Raw genomic sequence first — 23,275 nt, forward strand, 5'->3', positions numbered from 1 at the left:
TCTTCTAGCCAGTTTTCAATGTCCTTACCCTCTATGGGCTGAGTTCCAGAAGCAGTTGCTGCTGCTGCTGCTGCTGCTGATTCAGATGCTGCCAGGGCCTATTCCTTGCTTTATGGGACTGGGGCTGTGCTGGCACAGCCTGTGCTGGCCTGTGCTCAACTCTCATGATAATAAAAGACCTTTCTTCTGACCTTTTAGGTTGTTTTTGTGAAATTATTTTGCTCTGTTTCTTGTTGATTCTGCTTCTCTGGGAATTGTATTATAACATTATTTGAAGGTATTTGAAGGGGTCTTAAGGAGAGCTCAGGCACGTCACTGCTTTTCCTTTGCCATCTTGGCTCACCATCCCCATGCTACAATTTCTTGTAGCCATAAGTGAGAAGTGTAATTAAAATAATAACTAGCATTTATATAGCACTTTAAAGCTTATTTGGAAAGCACATAGGTTATTATATTTGTTTCCACAATAACCCCACGAGATAGGTAATTTTATTTTACTCCTTTTACAAATGGGGAAACTGAAGCAATTTTCAACTTTAATTTACTAAGGGTCACATAGTAAGTAGTTGAGTCAGAATTTAAACTCAGATCTTTCTGATTCTAAGCCCAATACTCCTATCCATTGTATTACCTAGGATGAATAGTGGTTAAGAATTACCTAGAAGTGACAGTATTGAACAAGGGGTATGCCCAGCCCTCTCCCCAGTCCTGGAAACGAGGGGGAGTGAGAGGAGTAAACTCCAGTGAAGAGTATTGCTTTGTATTACTGTCAGTGGCATAAAACCAAGAATAAATTTAAAAAGAATGCTGATAGAAATTCTTAAGAATAAAGCAGGAATATGACAAAAAAGGGAAATAAGAAATGTTGGAGAAGCTGTGGAATAATTGGAACACTAATGCATTGTTGGTGGAGCTGTGAACTGATCCAATCATTCTGGAGAGCAATTTGGAATTATGCCCAAAGGGCTATAAAGCTGTGCATATCCTTTGACCCAAAGAGATCATAAAAAGGGAAAAGGACCCACATGTACAAAAATATTTATAGCTGCTCTTTTTGTGGTGGCAAGGAATTGGAAATTGAGGGGTTACCCATCAATCAGGGAATGGCTGAACAAGTTGTGGTATGTGAATGTAATGGAATACTATTGTGCTATAAAAAATGATGAGCAAGTGGATTTCAGAGAAACTTGGAAGAACTTGCAAGAATGGATGATGAATGAGATCAGCAGAACCAGGAGCACATTGTACACAGTATCATCAATATTATGTGTTGATCAACTGTGATAGACTTGATTCTTCTCAGCAATACAATGGTCCAAGATAATGCCAAAGGACTCATGATGGGAAAAGTATCTCCAAATCCAGAAAAAAAGGAACTGTGGAATATGGATGCAGATTGAACCATTCTATTTCTTTTGTTTTTGATGCTGTTGTTTTTCTTTTTTGAGGTTTTCCTTTTTGCTCTGATTCTTCTTTCACAGCAAGACTAATGCAGAAATTTGTTTAATGTGATTGTACATATATAACCTATATCAGATTATTTGCTGTCTTGGGGAGGGGGGAGGAAAGGGATGGAGGGAGGAAAATTTTAAACTAGAAATCTTAAAAAAACAAATTTTGAAAACTTTCTTTACATGTAGCTGGAAAATAATAAAATACTTTTATAATTAAAAAAATAAAGAATAAAGCAGGGACTCCAAATGTACACAGTAGGTTTGTAGGCCAACAGAAAACTAGGTTAGAGTAGTCCTGGGGTGGGGGGAGTGGGGCAAGGAATGATTAAGGATGAAAGTTCAGAAGAGCAGGCAACTTGATTCAATGGTCAAAACTAGAGAAGCAATATGATGGGAAATAAACTATTAAGGCATGTAAAACTTGAAGAATATGGACCACAAATACAGAATAGAATTTGAAGCACTTACTTTACGATGTCTGTCCTACTCTGAACAATGAAACCATGACTCCAGAGACATGATGATGAAGAGTGCTATCCATTTCATGTCAGAGAAGTATTGGATCAATACACAGGATGAGTTATTATTTTTTTGTTTTGTTTTGCTTCACTACATCTCTATGTTACAAAGGAACAGGGGATATAGGAAAGAGGGGAAAAGTTTACTAATTAGAAAGTACTAAAATTAAATAGCAAAAGGAAGACCTCAAGTATTATTTTATGCTTTTATGTAGGAAAAAGTTTTCCTGATTTAATTCACAGTGGGCTGTGTTAAGGAATCAGAGGCTTCTACAAGGAAACCACTAGATGAGGTTTATTTTTCCAGATACAGAGTATGGTTTCTTTGCTTGGATCTAGGTGAGGGAAGTCATCTTCTATCACACTCCCAGATGAAAGGAATGCTAAAGGGCTTCATAAAGTTAGCAACCCAGTTATGTGTTTAGTAAATACCACTGGACACACATATCACCCATATTTTCATCTAATATGAAAAACATAGGTATTGTAAAAAAAAATTCAGTGAGCTGATTCTCATAACAATTACACTAGACTCACATCCTGCAATCAAAGAATTGTTACTTTCTCCTTTTAATCACAAAAGCAATTTCTCAGTTTGGATATTAGGCATTCAGAATCTTGAAAGGGAAAAAAAGTTTTAGAGAGTGCCATTTGTCCAGCAGTTATTTCTATTAAAGGCAAAACACTTTGGGAGATTTTAAGTACTGCCAAATTCACTTCCCACTCACTAGTAACCCAAAACAAATTAGTGAAGTCATTTGTCTAAACTGGCCCTGGTGAAAGCTCAGAGTGCTTCAGGCTTACTGGAGTTGAAGAAGCATATGGAGCTTGTAGTGTACATATACATGAGGCAGATGGCAGAAGAAGGCAGCCAGCCTAAAGGCTGCATAAATACCGCTATTAACTGGATCTGCCAAGTATGAGTTGAGAGAAGATGAAATATCAGCACAACTTCTAGATTTATTTTACAAAAGCATCATTTCTACCTGTGATGAATGTATCTTGAGGCACAGACTCCAAGTAAACAAAGAAAGGTTTCCCAGATTCTAAGTTGGAAGGAACTTCAGAGGCCATGTAGTTCAGCCTATAACTGGCCAAGAATGCCCCTTAAGATTTGCCATTCAGTGGCCACAACAAGTAGTCACTCAGCTTTGACTTGTTGTAGTCCAGAGAAAGGGAACCCTCTACCTCCCAACGGAATTCATTTCACTTTGGAATAATTCTAATTTTCAGGAAGTTTTTTTTTTATTCCTATCAAGCATAATTTGCTTATATCAAACTTCTACCCATTCCTCCTAGTTCTGCCTTCAGAAACCAAGCAAAGTAAGCCCTATCTTTCTTTCAAGTAACAACCACTTGAGTACTTGAAGATATCAGTTGCATTTCCTTCAAGTCTTCTCTTTTACAAGTTACATATACCAATTTCTTCTATCTGCTCCCTAAATGACATGTTATTTAAGATCTATACAATCCCATTCAATGACTTTCTAAATACCCTTCTAAAAATGTAATGTCTATACTCCAGAAACTATTTAACAAGAGCAGAGAAAAATTGGATTATGTAACACTTCCTTAGTCTTTTACACCAAGCCTCTTTAGATGCATGCTACTATTTCATTTTGTTTTCTGGGAGGCCATATTATATCATACTGTTGACTCATATTGAATATATAGTCAATTCAAGACTCTAGATCATTTTCAAATGAGCAATTGTATGACTCTTTTATGAAGTTGATATTTCGAGCCCAAGTGTAATATTTTGCATTTATCCTCTTTAAAATTTACTTTATTAGATTTAAACCAATGGTTTAGACTGTTGAAAAATGACTAAATTGTGACCATCATTCAGTTTCATAGTTATACCTTCCAGTTTACTGTCGTATGCAACAAAAATAGTAAAAAAAAAAAAAAACCTGTGCTTTTATCAGTCATTGATAAACAAATGAATAAATATGTAATAATATAGAGATAAGCAAATATCATTGGGATACACCCTCAAATATTTCCTTAAAATATACTTCAAATAATTAATAACTACTTATCGAATCCATTCAGCCATTTCAGACTTCATTTAATTGCATTATCATCTGACCCACCTCTCTCCATTAGATTTTGTTATATACTTTGCTAAAATTTATCACTTAGGTTTGCTAAATTTGTAGCATTCCCTTGATATGGCAGTTCAGTAAGTCTATCAAAAAGTGGAAATGAGGAATAGCGTGTTCTTGCTGAAACCCTGTTATCTTTTTTTTTACCCTAATTTAAAATTTTAAACATTCACAGATCATTCCATTGATCATTCCAGCTTTTTCCAGTAATTAGTTAAGCTCACTAGTCTTTAGCTTTTCTTACCTTTTATTAAAAAAGGAAAACATTTGCCTTCTCCAATCCTGCAGTATCTCTCTCATTTTTCATATTTTTAAAGATTACTTATGGTATCTCAGATATCACATCTGTTATTTCCTTAGCACTTAGTTTATATGAACCAGGGACTTGAACTACTTAAAGGCAGCAAGGTATACTCTTAAAATTAAACTTTATCATATGACTTCATATTAGTTATTTTTGTTCTCTCTTTTCCATTCTAGAGATAATTTTCTCTGGTAGAAAAATAGAAGTAATATGAGATTAAATCTATACATTTTTAGCATCATATTCAACCTAAGAAAGGATTCTAACTCTCATCCTCTCAATCCTTCTTCATTCCCAATTTGTAGAAGGAAGAGGAGTTCTTGGACAATTGCAAAGATCTAATCAAGAACAAGAAGGAATGTTCTTATATGGAGGAAGCTCAGTAAACATGACTAATTTCAATGCTGCCCCATCTTTTGTTAGATGCATCAGAGATTAAATTACATGTCTTGATAATAATCAATATGTCTGCTCCCCACCCCTACCTCCATATAGACAGACCCTTACTCTATTACAGGTCTCTGTCAAGTTGGAATTGAAATATAATACCATAAACTATGAATCAATCCCTTTCACATATACTCCCTTATTTCATACAGCTCACCATGGGAAGGGAATCATTACTGAAAAGTTTTGTCTTTATATTTTGGATGTTAAATAATGTGAAAATATTTTTAAAAGAATGAAAGTAGGGGGCAGCTAGGTAGCACAGTGGATAAAGCACTGGCCCTGGATTCAGGAGGACCTGAGTTCAAATCTGACCTCAGACACTTGTTACTTAGTAGCTGTGCGACCCTGGGCAAGTCACTTAACCCTCATTGCCCTGAAAAAAAAAAGTTAAAAGAATGAATGTAAACTATCAACAGTCACTATATGAAAATAATTCTCTAAATCACTAATAATAAATGAAAAGTTCATGAAAACATTTCTGAGGTTTTACCTGACATCCATAAAATTTGCAATGATTATAAATAATGGAAATGGTAATGGAAAGGCTAAGGAAAGATAGTCATAATAAGTTTGCCAAATTTGGAAAACAATTGGAAACAAATGAATAATCATTAAAAGATTCATACATATCCTTTGAACCAAGATCCTAAATTGGAATATACCCCCAAGGAGGTTCAAGACATAAAGAAATATCCTCTCGGGGGTAGCTAGGTGGTGAAGTGGATAAAGCACTGGCCCTGGATTCAGGAGTACCTGAATTCAAATCCAGCCTCAGACACTTGACACTTACTAGCTGTGTGAACCTGGGCAAGTCACTTAACCCCAATTGCCCCACAAAAAAAGAAAGAAAAAGAAAAAGAAAAGAAATATCCTCTCTATACCAAAATCTTAATTATAGCAGTTTTGGAAGTAAGGAAACAAAATGACTATCCATCAGTGGGTGCCAAGTGGGTGAAAAAACTGGAAGGTGAATGTAATGGAATATTAGTTCCCATAATGTATAGCAAATATGAGAAATTAAGAAAAAATATAGGAAGTACTGCATGAATTGATGCACAGTGAATAAAACATACACATAAGAAGAATATGAATAATGATTACTTTAACAGTGTTCAAAGGCATCTCAACTCACAATAACTGTAATGACTTAATTGTACTACTGGTGTGAAATATTGCATGTATTGTCCAATATAGCTTTCTGTTGATAAGTTTTCATTCTCTGTTGTTTTTTTTTTTCCTTTGGGTGAGAAGATGCTATAGGAAATGGGACATTATTGGGAAATGAGTAGCATATTTTAAAAATATCAATAAAAAATTTAGCAAGGTGCTACAATACTATAACTATTTAGAGTCCTGTTGGAGAATAAGGTGTTTAGGATAAGCAAGTGTCTATATAGCTGAGACAGTTTCTAAAAATATTGTATTATTATTACTATTATTATTAAATCTTTGATAATTAAATATACATGATGGGAAGTTTTCTAAAATATTTTCTTCTTTCCCTTTCAAAATGGATTAAGCATAATTACTTAACTTATTTTCTGAATGATTCAAGGATATTATATACAAACATAGCATCAAGATACCATATATACATATAAACACATACATATGTATATATATATATATATATATATGTGAGTATATGTACATACTTTTTCATATGTACATACATCCTTATTTGTATCTAATTGTAGCCATTACTGAGGCAGGGAGGAGGGAATGAAAGAAAATAAAAGGAAAAAAATTACAACCTTGTTATATATTTAAAAAGAAGAGCAAGTTGTACATAATAGATTTGAAGGTTAATATACAATCATATTTTTTATTATACTATGCTATGGAAAGGCTTGTTTTATTCTATAAATTTTAAAAATAGGATATCAAACACATTTTTTTAAGAGTTATAGAATAAAGCCTTGAAGTTTCTGCTACTTCCAACTGAATGAAGTTGTAGTTCAGTAGAAAGAATCAGGAGATCTGACTTTGAATCCCAAATCTGTTTATTCTGTAATCTTGATTAATTCACTTAACCTGTAAATTCCTTTACATCTCTAAGTATGTGATTCTATGATAATATTTATAGGATGTTCTCAGAGGTCTCTAAAACTTCATAAAAGACATTAGCACTCAACACTCATTTTAGCTAAATTTCCCAAACTCACAAACCTACTCCATTCACTTATTTTCTATTTATCTTGCCATATAGGCAATTATTCATGAGCTCTGATCTGAATGGTCAAAACGAACACCCTAGAAGTTGAAGAGAGAATAGAAAACAATTTCTGCCTTTTGTATATTTAGGCATGAAATATTCCCCTCGGAATCCCTGACTTAAAATGGAAAAGAATGAGGAATCCTCTTTTTTTTTTTTCAAAAAAATTAAAAAATAATAAATCATTCATTCCCTTTGAAATTTATGTTCAGGGTCCCAGTGCTTCTCATCATGCCAGTGATTCCAGCTGGTGCATGGTCACTGCTTTCCTTGTTACGTCAGAATTCATACAGAGGCAGCTGCTTCAAGCTAGGAACTGAACTGAATATGAACTCTTACTGAAGAAGCTTTCATGGTGATGATTAATGGTCTGTACTGATTTAGAAATAAAACCTGAATCCACAAGAACTCACCCTATTGGTTGAACATTATGTTTGTGTCCTCACACCCAATTTCTAGATAACCTTCTTTTGACCCTCCAGACATCAATTGAGGAGGGATTGGAATTTTTAAGAGGAGATTTGGGGTTTGAGTTTGTCCAGTTGATAAAACTGTCCAAGCACATGATCCAACATCCAACTAAGTCCCCAATAGACTGAGCAAATTCTTCATGAGATTGTTATAGAGGAAAGTTGTTACGGCTGGAATTTGGCATTTACAACCTCCAAAAACAGCCTGCAGACCCCAAATTGATAGAGTTTTAAAACCATGTAACAAGCCTTATACAATTCCCTAAATTTGGTTAAACAGGCGCCAGGGAGGAATGGTACTGCCTGACAGCCATGATGATTGAGTCAAGCTGAGACACTATCCCCAGATCCACTTCCTCAGGTTGTCTGGAGTCGTCTTTTTGTAGATCATGTATCTTATTATCTCCATCTTACAATCCTGGCAAGAGCACAGGCTTTAATCAACCAAATGGAGTAGGTGAGTAGGAACAGGAGAGCATCCTGTCCTCCCAGGCAATAACTCACAGAGTCAACACCAGATATAGCATTGGTTTATTGCTTATGTTCATAATTAAGGAAAATGCTAAATTTCTGTTGATAGTGAAAAGAAATATATAATTGTTTTCATCATCATTGTTGTTTTCCCCCCATGCATGTTTATGGGCTATTTGAAACCTGTCTACTCATTTTTAGGGAAGGGATCATAGAAGACCCTAGGTTAGGAACCCTTACTCTAGGGGAAGGATTTTCATTTCTTCCTCTACATATTTATGTCTGTATTTCTGTCTGTCTATCTATCTATCTATCTATCTATCTATCTATCTATCTATCTATCTATCTATCTATCTATCTATCTATTCAATTGTAAATTTAAATGTATTGATTTATATAGCTAACATTTTTTATGAATTTCTTACATTCATAATTTCAATCAGAATAGAAATTTAAAATTTTAAAAATACTACCAATATAAAAGCTTTTTATGTATCTACTTCAAAGCTCATCTACTTTTTCGACTTTATTTAACAGTAATGTATTCATGCAGTCTATATTTGGGATTATATATATATATGTATGTATATACACATATATATGTATATACACATACACATATACATTCTTGTATTTGCTTAGATCTGTGGTTTCCAAAATTTATGTGCTATAATGCCCCACTTTTTTTTAATGAGGCTTCCAGATGGTATAGTGCAGATCTGTGATGGACTTGGAATCAGAAAGAATTAAGTTTAAAGACTGTCTTAGATACTGATTAACAGAGTGACCCTAGACACAGTACTAACCTTTCTCAGCCTCAGTTTCTTAATTTCTCTGTAAAGTGGGAGAAATGATAGTAGCTACTTCACAGAGTTGTTGTGAAGATCAAATGAGATAGAAAATAAAACGTTAAATGATTAATGATGACAGCGATATATTGTGCCAATCAAAATTCAATACGAACTAACTTGAACTTTAGCTCTTTTGAATATTCTATATTAATCATAGCATTTCGTTTCATGAGAAGAAAATCACTCAATGTTGTTTATGTTTATTTAAACTTTGTTTTCATTTTAAAAAGTGGATATACTTATGTAGATGTTGTATTAAAAAAGATCCAATATAGGTCATGATTTTATGATACCTTTCTCTCCATCTCCAAGATCTAATTCCTCATCCCCCATAGGAGATGCAACTCATGGTTTATAAAACCTTTGACAGGGCAGTGTTAAATACATAGGATACTTTCCTTACATAAAAGCTGGAATAAAGCAATTCTAGGACTTATGGTGGCAGGGTGGATAGAATGTCAGGCCTGGAGCCAGGGAGACTCATTTTCCTGAGATCAAATCAGGCCTCAGATACTTACTAGCTGTGTGACTCTGGGCAAGTGAATTAACCCGGTTTGCCTCAGTTTTCTCATCTCTAAAATGAACTAGAGAAGAAAATAGCAAACCACTTTACTATCTTTGTCAAGAAAATCCCAAATAGGGGCAGTTAGGTGGTGCAGTGGATAGAGCACTGGCCCTGGATTCAGGAGGACCTGAGTCCAAATCCGATCTCAGACCCTTGACACTTACTAGCTGTGTGACCCTGGGCAAGTCAACCCCAATTGTCTCAGCAAAAACAAAAAACAAACAAACAAACAAAAAGAATAACCCAAATGGAGTCACAAAGAGTCAGACATGACTGATACAACTGAACAACAACAAGAAGCCTTAGGCATTTCTGTTTCACATGCCCTTTAGTGGATGTATTTTTTAAGTATGTAAGTATGTAAGAGGTATATATGATAATCAAAATGAACATATACACATACTTAATATTTAAGGAGAAAGCAATGGAATGCTTTATTACATTTTTATATTGAAAAATAGAAAATAAATTATTAAAAAACTTTAATAAACTGTTCATTTTTTTTGCATTATTGAAGGGAAAAGTTATTTCAAAGATCTCAAGATCAATTGAAATCCTAGAGTATTTTCACTTTTTGTATTCCATGGGCATGGTTCCCACTGGCCTACTAGATAATCATTCTCCTTCTCTAAAAGTCCTTTTATAAAAAAGACTCAGTTAAGACATCACCCACTTTATTAAGCTTTCCCTGTTCTCTACTGAAAAGGATCTCTCTTCAAATTTTTCTACAGCATTTTCCAGATCTCTCCTTTTCCTTTATAATAATGGCTACCATGTCTATATCACTTTGAAGTACATATGTTTGGTATATTAACCCATTAGATCCTTACAACATCCTCAGTATGTCTGGTGTTATAACCCCCATTTTGGAGATGAGGACACAGGCTTGTTATTATTGCTATTTTGTAATTTAGTGATGTCCAACTCTGTGCCATTTACTTCTCCAGCTCAGTTTACAAATGAATAAACTGAGACAAACAGGGTTAAGTTATTTACCCAGGGTCAAATAGGTAATAAGTGTCTGAGGCCAGATTTTAACTGAGGTTCTCCTCATTCTAGGCCTGGCATTCTCTCCACTGTACCTTCTAGGTTAAGTGAGGTTAAATGACTTTCCCATTGTCACACAAACTATTATTATAATACCTATTTTAGAGATGAGGAAATTGAGACTGATGGTGGCTAAGTGACTCATCTAGGTTCACAAAGCTATTGTCTGACTGGATTTAAACTCACATCTTCTTGAATCCAGCTCCAGAACTCTAACCAATGTGCCCCTTAATATCTTTATAACATATAACAACTGCCACATATTAGATAAGTGGAAAAGGAAGTTCTCCCTCTGAAACTCTGTGGCACTATCAAATGAATTATGATAAGAAATCGATGATGTTTTATCAATGAAATGACGTTAAAGTAGATTTGATGTTACTGGCTTTGTTGATGGATGCTAAGGAATATGTGACCTTTCTATCTGACAGAAGAATGAAACTTCCTATAAACATTGTGTCCCCCTATTAGATTGAGAGTGCCTGGAGAGCAGGGATTATGTTGCTTTGCTATTTGTATCTCCAAAAGTTAACACAGAGCTTGGAACATAGTATGTAATTAGGAGAGGTTTCTTACACTCATTCATTCATCTATTCATTTTGTAGCTATTGTATATACTAAATGATAAATTTTAGGTGAGGGGTTACTTTGTTGGCTTTAACTTTCAATTCCCAGTGCTTAGTAAAGATCCCTTCATTGAGAATGCACTTTACAAATCCTGGTTGAATTGAACTAAGAATTCCATCTGTGGAATACTCATGCTCTTTGTTCCACCTTTTCTCTGGGCTCTCACTGTTCTACTGAGTATTTTGATCATCACTCTTTGGCAGAGAGGAGTGAAGAGGGTTAATATGGAATAATAAATCCAAGTCAAATGTTTTGCTTTGTAGCACTTATTGAGAAATTATTTTGAGAGAAAAAAGAACAGAATTCAACTAAACAGTGATTTATAAGTGCTGAAGGGTAGGTTAAAAACGTCTAATTAAATTCATGTAAGTTTTAAAATTCTGTTATAAATTGTATATTAACTTTGTAAATATAGGAATTAGCAATGAGTAAATGTTTACACTTAACTATTTTAATCACTAGTTATATGTAATCTTTAAAAACATCTAATTGAATGAAGCAGTATACATTTATCCTAGTCTTCCAATTAACTACATCTATAGGAAGCTCAACTAATTAATGAAAATTATAGTTCACATTTGTATGGTACTGTCACATAAATTATCTCATTTCCTTTCAATTTAATTTAACAAACATTGACTATCCGTCCAAAATAATGTTTCAGATACTTTTAATTTCTATTGAGGCTGGAAATATTGTCCTTATTGAGAAAATGATGAATTCTAATAAGTATATTGATCTGCTGGAAAGCAGAAATATTCCAGAATTACAGATATCCCCAAATGGTGATGCAATATTTCAATATGTACAATACACACCTATAACATTTTACATGTCAGAAAAGGTTAAGACATTTATCCAAGAGTTGTAGATAAATACACTTTAATGGCATGGAAACTCAGCTTAATTAATCGCATTGGAATTCTATGGGCTATAATCAAGACTATACTTGAAAATGGATTACTTGCCAAAATTATGCTAAATATCCAATGTGATGTATGGTTTCCTGATGAATAATTAAAGAATATGTGTCAAAATCTTGTGATCTCTATGCAAAAATTATATAACATAAGTAATGCCTAATAAACAGCTATTGATTAATGTTCCATATCAAAATGTTTTTAAAGGTGTCAGAAGCTGTAAGGGATATTCTATGCCAAAAAAAGGAATTCTTTTACTTCATTCCATATAATTTGCATGTTACTTTTTTGCTATATAGGCAGACTACAGCAAGTTAACAAAGGGAAAACTTGGGTTAAACTAGTACTGGTCAGCCCTAGGGGGCAAAAAATATGAACAATGGTGGTTTGAAGAGACAAATCTAAAAATAATAGTGAGGCAACAAATGTTTGCTAAATATCCTACTATGTGCAAATCCCTATGCTAAGTGTTGGGGATAGAAAGAAAGAACAACAACTGAAAAAAGCAATCAGCTCTCAAAAGGGTAATGGAAGAGACTATATGTAAATTATTTATCTTTCTATTTTTTCTTTTTTGCAGGGCAATGTGGGTTAAGTGACTTGCCCAGGGTCACACAGCTAGTAACTTCAAGTGCCTGAGGTCACATTTGAACTCAGGTCCTCCTTAATCCAAGGCCAATGCTTTATCTACTGCACTACCTAGTTGCCCCTGACTATATGTAAACTATGCGTAAGATATATAGATATATGTATGTATGTAAATATATGTGTGTATAAAAAGGGGTTATCTCAGGAAGAAGGCATTAAGATTAAAGAGAACTGGGAAAGACATGAAGGAAGCCAGGGAAGCTAGAAGGTACAGAAGATAAAGGAGAGAGTTCCAGACATGGTGGATAGCCAGGGAAAATGTGAAATGTCTGGAGAAGGAGTGTACTGTATGAGGAAGAGCAAGGAGAAGGTTACACTTGGATAGTGAACTATATGGATAGTAGTTAAATGTAACAGACCATAAAACCAGGAATACTCTAGGCTATGAAGAGCTTTGAAAGATATATATAGCATATTATATATGATACTGGAGATAATAGGGAGCCACAATGGTTTATTAAATAATGGGATGGCATGATCAGACCTGTGTTTAAGGAGAATCATGTAGAGGATGAACAGAAGTTTGGAGAGACCTGAGGCAGGGATACCAACCATCAGACTGTAACAACTGTCCATTCATGAGGTAATGAAGGACTATACCTGAGTCATTCATGGACATGAGCAAAGTTATGAAAAATCTGAGTCACCTGATATACACTTTTCTAGCTGAGGTGAAACGGTAATGTTCTGCTATCTTGTTTCTGTTCACATACTGGAAACAAATGCCATTTTCTATTGTCTACTTAGTGTCATTTTTGGGGTGATTTTTATTGGTGCTTTCACTGTTTAAAATGCCCTGAAACATAGTTCTGAAGTACCTGCCAGTTCTTCTAAGTACAAGAAAACTTCGATGTGCTATAAGGAAATATATCTCTATCTATCATCAATAATCTATCTATCTATCTATCTATCTATCTATCTATCTATCTATCTATCTATCTATCTATCTATCTATCTTTGTGTGTTTGAAAGGCTTAATTAAAATATGAGTTATAATGCCATTGTCCATAAATTCAATGTTAATGAATCACCAAAATGGTACATCCAGAAAAAGGAAGAAGAAATTCACTAATCTATATACAATGCTCCTACAGAAAGTGCTAAAGTAAATGTTGTAAACAGAGGTTCACAGGAACCTAAACCTTTATTTCCTCTAGAGGCAATGGTTCAGTATTTAATAATTCAGTGTTCTCCTGACTTTTTAGAACATAAGCACTGCATATTATGAGAATTGCTATATTAGTATCAGTTGTATTTCTGTACAATTATATTATGTACACAATCTTAGGGCTGACACATCAGAGAACTAATTTAACCCATATTTGAACAGGAAATCTCCACTGCAATTTCCTTCTTACCCCTGCCTCCCCCTCCATCCAAATTTCCAAGCTCATGTACTTTCTCCTGATTAATTCTAATAACCGAGGACCTCAAAACTCTGAAGGCAACTCATTTTATACTTGGATCACCATATTGTTAAAAAAAATTTCCCTAATATCTAAGTCCAATCTAATCCTCTGCACTTCCACTGACTGTCTCTAGTCCTTCCCTCTGAGGCCCAATAGAAAAAAACAAAAAACTGAAGTCCTCTTTTACATAATATAAATCATAGGTGCTTAGGAATATGGAAGTAGAGATTGTTTTATGCTTAATTTCTGAAGAGTAGGTTAGTGATAAGTAGGTTTTCTTGCTGAGTTATTCCTGTGGAGAAGGGGGTGGAGGTATAGTTTGAAACAAGTCATCCCCATTCCTAAGAGACCACTGAGTTCTGGTGCTAAATTGGCAGGCTTGTAATGAATGTGCATTTCTTAGACTCTCTCACTTTGTCTTCGGTATCTACTACCTGGGTGGATTTAATGGGAGCCGTTTATTATGCTAATAATGAAACCCTAGCTCCTGGATTGGTGTAAGACCTGTTCAGGTCTGATCTGATTTCTCTGCTGATAAATTTGCTACACAGAAGCTGTAAATCAAACCCTCCTGGGAATTCCACAAATCCAGACCCCACTATATTGTGTCGAATTGTCTTTGCATTTTACCATGATCTTTTTATTTTTATTTTTATGGTCAGAGTTTTCCTAGTCTTAGGACTCAAAGGTTGTAATGATATCAGGCCTCTCTCAATGTCTTCCAACAAAAGATTCAAAGCATGTATTTAAATATTTTATATAATGCATATGTGCCTATAAATCTGTGTCACAATATGTATCATCTGATTTTTAACAATGATGTGAGTGTTGGGTGTCTCCCAACATGCTGAGCTTTTAATTGTTGTTTTTAAAATATATTAAAAAAATGGGAGGGCGGAGCCAAGATGGTAGAGAGAAGCCAGGAAGTTGCCTGAGCTCTCCCAAGTTTCCCTCAAAAACATCATTAAACCAAGCCTCTAAATGGATTCTGAAAGTACAGAACCTACAAAAAGACAGAGAGACACAATCTTCCAACCTGAGATAATTTAGAAAACTTCAGGAAAGGTCAGTCTCATTCAACCAAAAGGGGAACACAGAGCACCTCAGTGCAACACAGCACAGAAGGGGGCTGGGCAGGAAGCTCTTGGCCACAACAAAGCAACTGCGGCCACTTGATCCTGGCTCAGTAAGCTGGTGGCACAGTGGGCCAGTTGTGATATCCACCAGCAGTAGTGCAGAGGGAAGGCTGCCAGCTGGAGGGACACTCATGGGATAGGCATGACTGAGCCTGGCCATCCCAGTGCCTGGAGCAAGCACAGGGAGCAAGCCCAGGGTAGTGAGAAATCCTCAGGCCATAGAGGCCTCAGAGTAGAAATCCAGTGACACAGCCCCTATTCCCTAGCAGAAGAAGCATGAAACAGTGACCTTGGTGCCCCAAGAGCAGACCTCAACTTAAAATATATATATATATAAGCTGCAATATAAGTAAGAAACAAAAAAGAGATCTTACCATTGAGAGATTCAGCCTCGACAGGGAAGAGCTAAACACAAATTCAGATGAGGACAATACTCTAAAATTGCCTACATGTGAAGTCTCAAGAGGAAAGATGAATTGGTCTCAAGACCAAAAAGCCTTCTTGGAAGAGCTCTAAAAGGATTTCAAAAATCAATTAGAGAGGTAGAAGAAAAATGGGGAGAACAATAAAAGCAACACAAGAAAATTATGAAAAAAGAATCAGCAGCTTGGAAAAGGAAACCCAAAGATTGAATGAAGAAAACAATTCCTTAAAAAAAACCATTTGGTCAAATGGAAAAGAAGGTTCAAAAGCTCACTGAAGAAAACAATGCCATCAAAATTAAAATTGGACAGTTGGAAGCTAATGACTCCATGAGAAACCAGGAATTAGTCAAACAGGATAAAAGGAATGAAAAAAAAAATAGAAGAAAATGTGAAATACCTCACTGGAAAGACAACTGACCTGGACAATAGATCCAGGAGAGAAAATTTGAGAATCATTGGACTGCCTGAAAGCCATGATCAAAAAAAGAGTCTGGACACCATATTCTAGAAAATTATCAAAGAGACTGCCCTGATATTATAGAGTCAGAGGATAAAATCATCATTGAAAGAATCCACTGATCATCCCCTGAAAGAGACCCAAAAGGAAAACTCCAAGGAATATTGTAGCCAAATTCCATAATTATCAGGTGAAGGAAAAAATACTCCAAGCAGCCAGAAAGAAGCAATTTAAATATCATGGAGCCACAGTCAGGATTGCACAGTACCTGGCACCTTCAACAGCAAAGGATAAGGAGGCTTGTAATATGATATTCCAGAAGGCAAAGGAGCTTGGATTACAACCAAGAATACACTATTCAGCAAAACTGAACATTCTCTTTCAGGGGAAAAGATGATGGACATTCAATGAAATGGGGGACTTTCAAGGTTTCTTGATGAAAAGACCAGAACTGAACAGAAAATTTGATCTTAACATACAAGATGTTTAAACATACAAGAGAAGTTTAAAAAGGTAAACGGGGTAAAATAGTTATTCTATAAGGTTAAACAGTTTACATCCCTACATGGGAAGATAATACTTATAACTCTTGAGAACTGTATATCTATTTAGGCAAACAGAAAGAATATACACAAAGTATACCCTTTGTATACTTTAAACATAAAAATGATAAAATTAAGAGTGTTTGACTTTAAAAGTAATTTGCAAATACATAGTGGCAGCTAGGTAGTACAGTGGGTGGAGCACCAGGTCTGATGTCAGGAAGATTCATATTCCTGAAGTCAAATCCAGGTTCAGATATTTATTAGCAAGGTGACCCTGAGCAAGTCACATAACCCTCTTTTCCTCAGTTTCCTCATCTGTAAAATGAGCTGGAAAAGGAAATGTTGAACTACTCCAGTATCTTTGCCACAAAAACCCTAAATGGGGTTACAAGGAGTTGGACCTGACTGAATAACAGCAACAATTGTGGTGATCTCCTTAAAATTGCCTTTTAGTAGAAGTAGTGCAAGTAGTTCTTATTCCCATTCAATAGATGATGAAACTGACCTCCAAAAGGTAGCTTATTGTGAGTCAGAACCTGAATTTCAAGTTTCTGTCTGTGTTTGTAGTTTTCTTTCCATAACTCTAATCACACTACTTTTCAATATGAGGTTATATTTTATTATCAGTTTTGATTTAATAAAGGAATTAGATTAAATATGAAAAGTTCTCAATTAATCTGCTTTGCAAAACACCTCTAGTAAGAATGTGGTATAATGTGCAAAATAAAGGATTTGGAATCAGAAGACCAATTGTGTCCCCATCACTTCTTAGGTACATAATTTTGTCAAGGCATTTAACCTCTAGTTTCTTTATCTGTAAATGTCTAAATTCTCTTGCACTTTCAAATCTTGTGGGAGAAAATGGTCAGATTCCATACCACTGCATTCAGAGATCTATGTTTTATGTCACAGATGGGAGAACTGGATGAATATTTAAGTATATCAATGGATCTTTCCTCTACATGGGATTCTTTCCTCCAATTGGATCGATTGTAAGCTGTTCACTGTCCCAATGTGCTACTTTTGCTATTGTACTCCCATGAATCCTTGGGGGAAGGAGGAGGGTATGTCTACACAATGTGTTGACACCCTTCTTCTAGTTTTCCAGAAACTGCACAGATAACAATGCAGCCTTTGGTTTGTCCATAAGTCACTGTTTTCCTCCCTACAAACTACTTTTTTGATCTTACATCTCCCTAGTTATTTATGTAATACTGGTTCTGTACAATCCTTAGTGGATTATAAGTGGAAACATACTCACACATAACATGTACCTCCCCATTCTGTTTTGGGTTAATTGTCATTTCAATTGTTTTAGAGACTCCTGGGCTACTGGGAAATACTGTAGAAATATGTTTTAGGTTGACATGTGAAGTCATCATGTTTAGCACATAACATTCCCAAAGTACTCTAATTTCCTATTCTCCTTGGAATCAATTATAGGTGCATTCCATTGGTCATTTATGATATTGCCTGTCCTTGTTATGCATTGATGAGTTAGTTCTATAGATGTTCCAGGTAATTTCTAATCACAGTCTGGAAAATAGGGATTTTTCATCCACTGGAATATTTTTTTCTCTGTGTACAGGCCAAATGCTTTTGGATACTTGGGAATCTTATGAATTCTGTAGTCAATGCAATGCCCCTGAATTTTATACAATTAGCACAATATCATCTTCAAACAGGAGCATCAAGAGGACCTTGTTGGCTAAAGGAAATCGGCCTAGGATTTGAACTTTACATTCAAAAATATCAATGACAGTAACAAAAGCTATTGTTGAGCATAGATGTCACTTGATTTACATAGAGTAGTTTCAGTGGCCCAGTGGATAGAGCACTAGGCTTGAACCAGGAAGACCTGAGTTCAAATCCAGGCTTAGAGACTTACTAGCTATATGATTCTGGGCAAGTCACTTAACCTCTGTTTGCCTTAATCCATTAGAAAAGGATATGGCAAACTACTCCAGTACTTTTGCCAAGAAATCTCCACGGATAGTATGAGTATGTTATGGGTCAGGAAAAGTCAGATACAAATAAACAGAAAATCAATAATTCACACACATATGCACACATATATAAATATTTTATTAAAATCAAGTGAGGTCTATGCTCAACAGAGGTGATTTTATATGTCTGTGTATTATATTTGTATATTCTCATCATCTCCAAGGCCATAACTCCAAAAAACTTCTCAACAACCAACACAGGAACAAAACTTTTACCTCTTAGGTATTCTTCTCTCTCTCTCATGAGCTCCTTCCTGGAACCTCCACTTGAGAAAGCCCACATTATCTACCACTTTCTTATGACTTCTGCTTCCCTTTATTGTTACTATACTATTAGATAGTCATATATAATGAATACATATTTTAAATAAGTAATATGTGAATTCATTAGATGTATATATCCCATAGCTATGTGCATATATAGGAATAATATTTACATATAATGAATAATAATATGTATGGTGAAATTAGATAGACATATGCATGTATATATGTGTATATATATAAATGTGTATATATATATATATATATATATGTGTGTGTGTGTGTGTGTGTGTGTGTGTGTATACGTGTATATATGTCTTTGTTGGAGAAGAGCCTTGAAGTCATCATTTTGCTCTAGAAAAATCAATATTTTCTACAAACAAAAACCAATCAACAAAGAATAAGCAGAATAGAATTTAATATTATTGTACTTTTCAGTAATCAACTTGTATGACTAAAATGTTATGGGCTCATAATCAAAATCATTTCCAATTGCAAGTGATCTCAGGATCATTAACTAGAATTATTTGCAAGAATCTACCTATTTCCTTCCCATATCTCCATTGAGTGATCTCTTGATACATATGTTGATTATTCTCATAAAAATTTCTAAGGATAAGAAAATATACATATGAGTAAATAATTATTGATATAGTTTAGACCACCATTCTTGAAAAATAATAAGGTATTTTTATGATGATGGTATAATATTATTTTAGTGAATTAGAAAAAACAATAACAAAATGCATTTGGAAGAATAAAAAGTCAAGAATATCAGAGATATCGGGAGCGGCTAGGTGGTGCAGTGGATAAAGCACCGGCCCTGGATTCAGGAGTACTTGAGTTCAAATCTGGTCTCAGACACTTAACACTTACTAGCTGTGTGACCCTGGGCAAGTCACTTAACCCCATTGCCCCGCAAAAACAAAAACAAAAACAAAAAAAAAACAAGAATATCAGAGATATTAATGGAAAAATGTAAGGGGAGGAGGTTTAACAGTATCAGATCTTAAACCATATTATACCATTGTAATTATCAAAACTATCCAGTACTAGATAAGAAAAAAGGTAGATCAGTGGAAGAGAGTATACATAAAATTTACAGCATCAAATAAATATATTAACCTCTTATTTACAGAGACTTAAATTTTGGGGATAAGAATTCATTATTTAGTTTAAAAAATGGGAAAACCAGAAAGTAGTCAGGCAGAAATTGTACTTATACCAATATTTTACATCATTTACAAGATAAAATCAAAATGTATACATCACATAGATATAAAGTGATATATTGTAAGAAAATTTCAAGTACATGGGATATTTTACCTATCAGACTTATGGATAAGCAAGCAATTTATGTTTAAATAAGAGATAGAAAACATTATGAGATATAAAATGGATAATTCTGATTACAGTAAGATAAAAAAGTTTTATGCAAATAAATATACCAAAGATTAAAAGGAAAACAGAAAATTGGGAGAAAAACATTATAGATAATTTCTCAGAGAAAGGTCTCATATCTTAAATATATAAAGAACTTGGTAAAATATATATGAATACCAGAGATTTCCCAATTGATAAGCAGTCAAAGGTTCTGAACAAGCAATTTTCTGATGAAGAAATCAAAACAATTTTTGTCATTTAAAATGTTCTAAATTATTTTTGATTAAAACCTTGAGATGGGGCAGCTAAATGACGCCGTGGATAAAGCACTGGCCCTGGAGTCAGGAGTACCTGAGTTCAAATCCGGCCTCAGACACTTAACACTTACTAGCTGTGTGACCCTGGGCAAGTTTCTTAACCCCAATTGCCTCACTTTAAAACAAAACAAAACAAAACAAAAATAAACCTTGAGATAACATTTACACTTAACAGATTAGCTAAAATGATTACAGAGGAAAGTAACAAATGGTGGGGATATGAAAATAATTGGGACACTAATTAACTACTGGGGGAAACTGAATTTATCCAGCCATTTGGGAGAGCGATCTGGACTTATACTCAAAGAGTTATTAAAATGCCTATACTCTTTGATCCAGCAATCCCACTATACTGCGATTTTATTTTCTCTTGACTAATTAAAGGAAAAATTCAAGATATAGATCTATCTATCATCTATCTATCTATCTTTCTCTTTATAACACATATAGACACAGTGCAGGAGGGAGGTGGAGACAAGATTGTCTATCCCAGTAGTTTCCTCTGAACAACCTTTGGTAAGTAGGTAGTATAGAAATATAGGTACATAAGCTGCAATTATCTTCATGCTCGTCTTTCTGCTGTTGTTCATTATAAGCCTTCAACAATGGTGAATAAATTACTCAGGAAATTATGTTTATTATAATTTTAAGGTTTATGTCACAAGCAATTCTACCACCTTTCTTTTTGGCCTCCCCAGGTAAACCAACATAGTTCCATTTAGCTGCTACTTTCTAATACCTTCTATTTTCCTTTATACTGACATTATCCACATTGACAGGATTCTTTACATCTAGTAGTACCTTGGGTACTTGTCCATTAGATAGCATTCTCCATTTAAAGCTAATAGTTAAAATAATTTTCATAAATGATCTAAAAATCTCTGTAATTTTTAGCTTTGGAAAGGCAGTGAGCTCCTGAACTCATGACACAATCGCTCCAAAAACCATCTAAATAAGGTCATAGGAAAATGCCCGGAACAGCAAAACTCACAGAAGAATGTGCAAGAATGGCTTGGAAGGTCAGAAGGAGGGAGCTGCTGTGCTGATACAGGAGTCGGGTCCAATCCCACAGTCACCCTGACACAGATCCAGTCTCAGGAAGTCCTCACCAGAAAAGGAGACCCCCAGAGCCTCTGAATCAGCTGAAGCACCAGTGTCATCTGGAACTAAGCTCACAGTCTGGTGAATGGGCTGAGCCCTGGGCAGGAGAGAGACTACAGGGGTCTATGCTGGTGCTAAGGCAGAATTTGGATTTTACACCCCTACTGAGAACCAGGTGGTAGACTCGAGTAGAAGTGGCCCAGGTTGTGGAGGGGCACAGGCTCGTTGGAGCTAACAACCACAAAACACAAAGCTGGTTGATTGGCAAGTTGGTCTGGGGTCATCTAGGACCAGGAAACAGGCCAGGTGAGGGAAAAACCTGATTCTCCTTAAATCATACCACCTGGGACTTCTTAAGCTTGGGATACTGCAGCCTGGACACATTGCCCCACTTTAAGGAGCTAAAAGTCAAGTAAAAGAAAGGCAAGATGAGCTGACAGAGAAAGGTGAAGACCATAGAAAGTTTCTTCAGTAACAAGGAAGACCAAGGGGCACCCTCAGAGGAAGATGTCAACATCAGGGCCCCTATATCTAAAGCTTCCAAGAAAAATATGAATTGGTCTCAGGCCATAGAGGTGCTCAAAAAGGACTTTGAAGATAAAATTAGAGAAGTAGAGGAAAAAATGGAAAGAGAAATGTGGGTAATGCAGGAAAGACATGAGAAAAAAGTCAACAGCTTGAAAAGCCAAATGGAAAAGGAGGTACAAAAGCTCTTTGATGAAAATAATTGCCTAAGAATGAGGATTGAACAAATGGAAGCCAGTGACTTTATGAGAAACTAAGACACAATAAAGCAAATACAAATGAAGACAAAAATAGAGGGCAATGTGAAATATCTTCTGGGAAAAATTGCCGACCTGGAAAATAGGTCCAGGAGAGATAATATGAAAATTATTGGTCTACCTGAAAACCATGATCAAGGAAAGAGCTTAGACACAATCTTCCAAGATATTCTCAGGGAAAATTGCCCTGAAATTCTAGAAGAAGAAGCTAAAATAGAAATTGAAAGAATCCACTGATCACCTCCAGAAAGAGATCCCAAAAAGAAAACTCCTAGGCATATTATAGCCAAATTCCAGAGCTCTCAGGTCAAGGAGAAAATATTGCAAGCTGCCAAAAAGAAAGAATTCAAGTACTGTGGAACCCCAGTCAGGATAGTACAAGATCTAGCAGCTTCTACATTAAAGGACTGGAGGGCATGGAATATGATATTCCAAAGGGCAAAGGAAATGGGATTACAACCTAGAATCACCTACCCAGCAAAACTCAGCATTAACTTTCAGCAGAAAAAATGGGACTTTAATGAAAAAGAAGACTCTCAGATATTTGTGATGAAAAGACCTGAACTGAATGGCAAATTTGACTTTCAAATACAAGAACCTAGAGTACCATAAAAAAAATTGGAGCTGGGGGACATACCTGGGGTTGTACAGTGGGCTACTGTCTTGTGTCTGAGGCCAGGTTTTGGCTGGGATCCCCCTGGGTCCAGGGGTGATGATTTGTCCACTGTGTCACTTAGCTAGATGATGACATCTTTAGGGTTAAATTGAGGGGTGAAGGGAATTCGTTGGAGGAGGGGGAAGG

Source organism: Dromiciops gliroides, chromosome 4 (genome assembly GCF_019393635.1).
Source record: "Dromiciops gliroides isolate mDroGli1 chromosome 4, mDroGli1.pri, whole genome shotgun sequence".
NCBI lineage: Eukaryota > Metazoa > Chordata > Mammalia > Microbiotheria > Microbiotheriidae > Dromiciops > Dromiciops gliroides.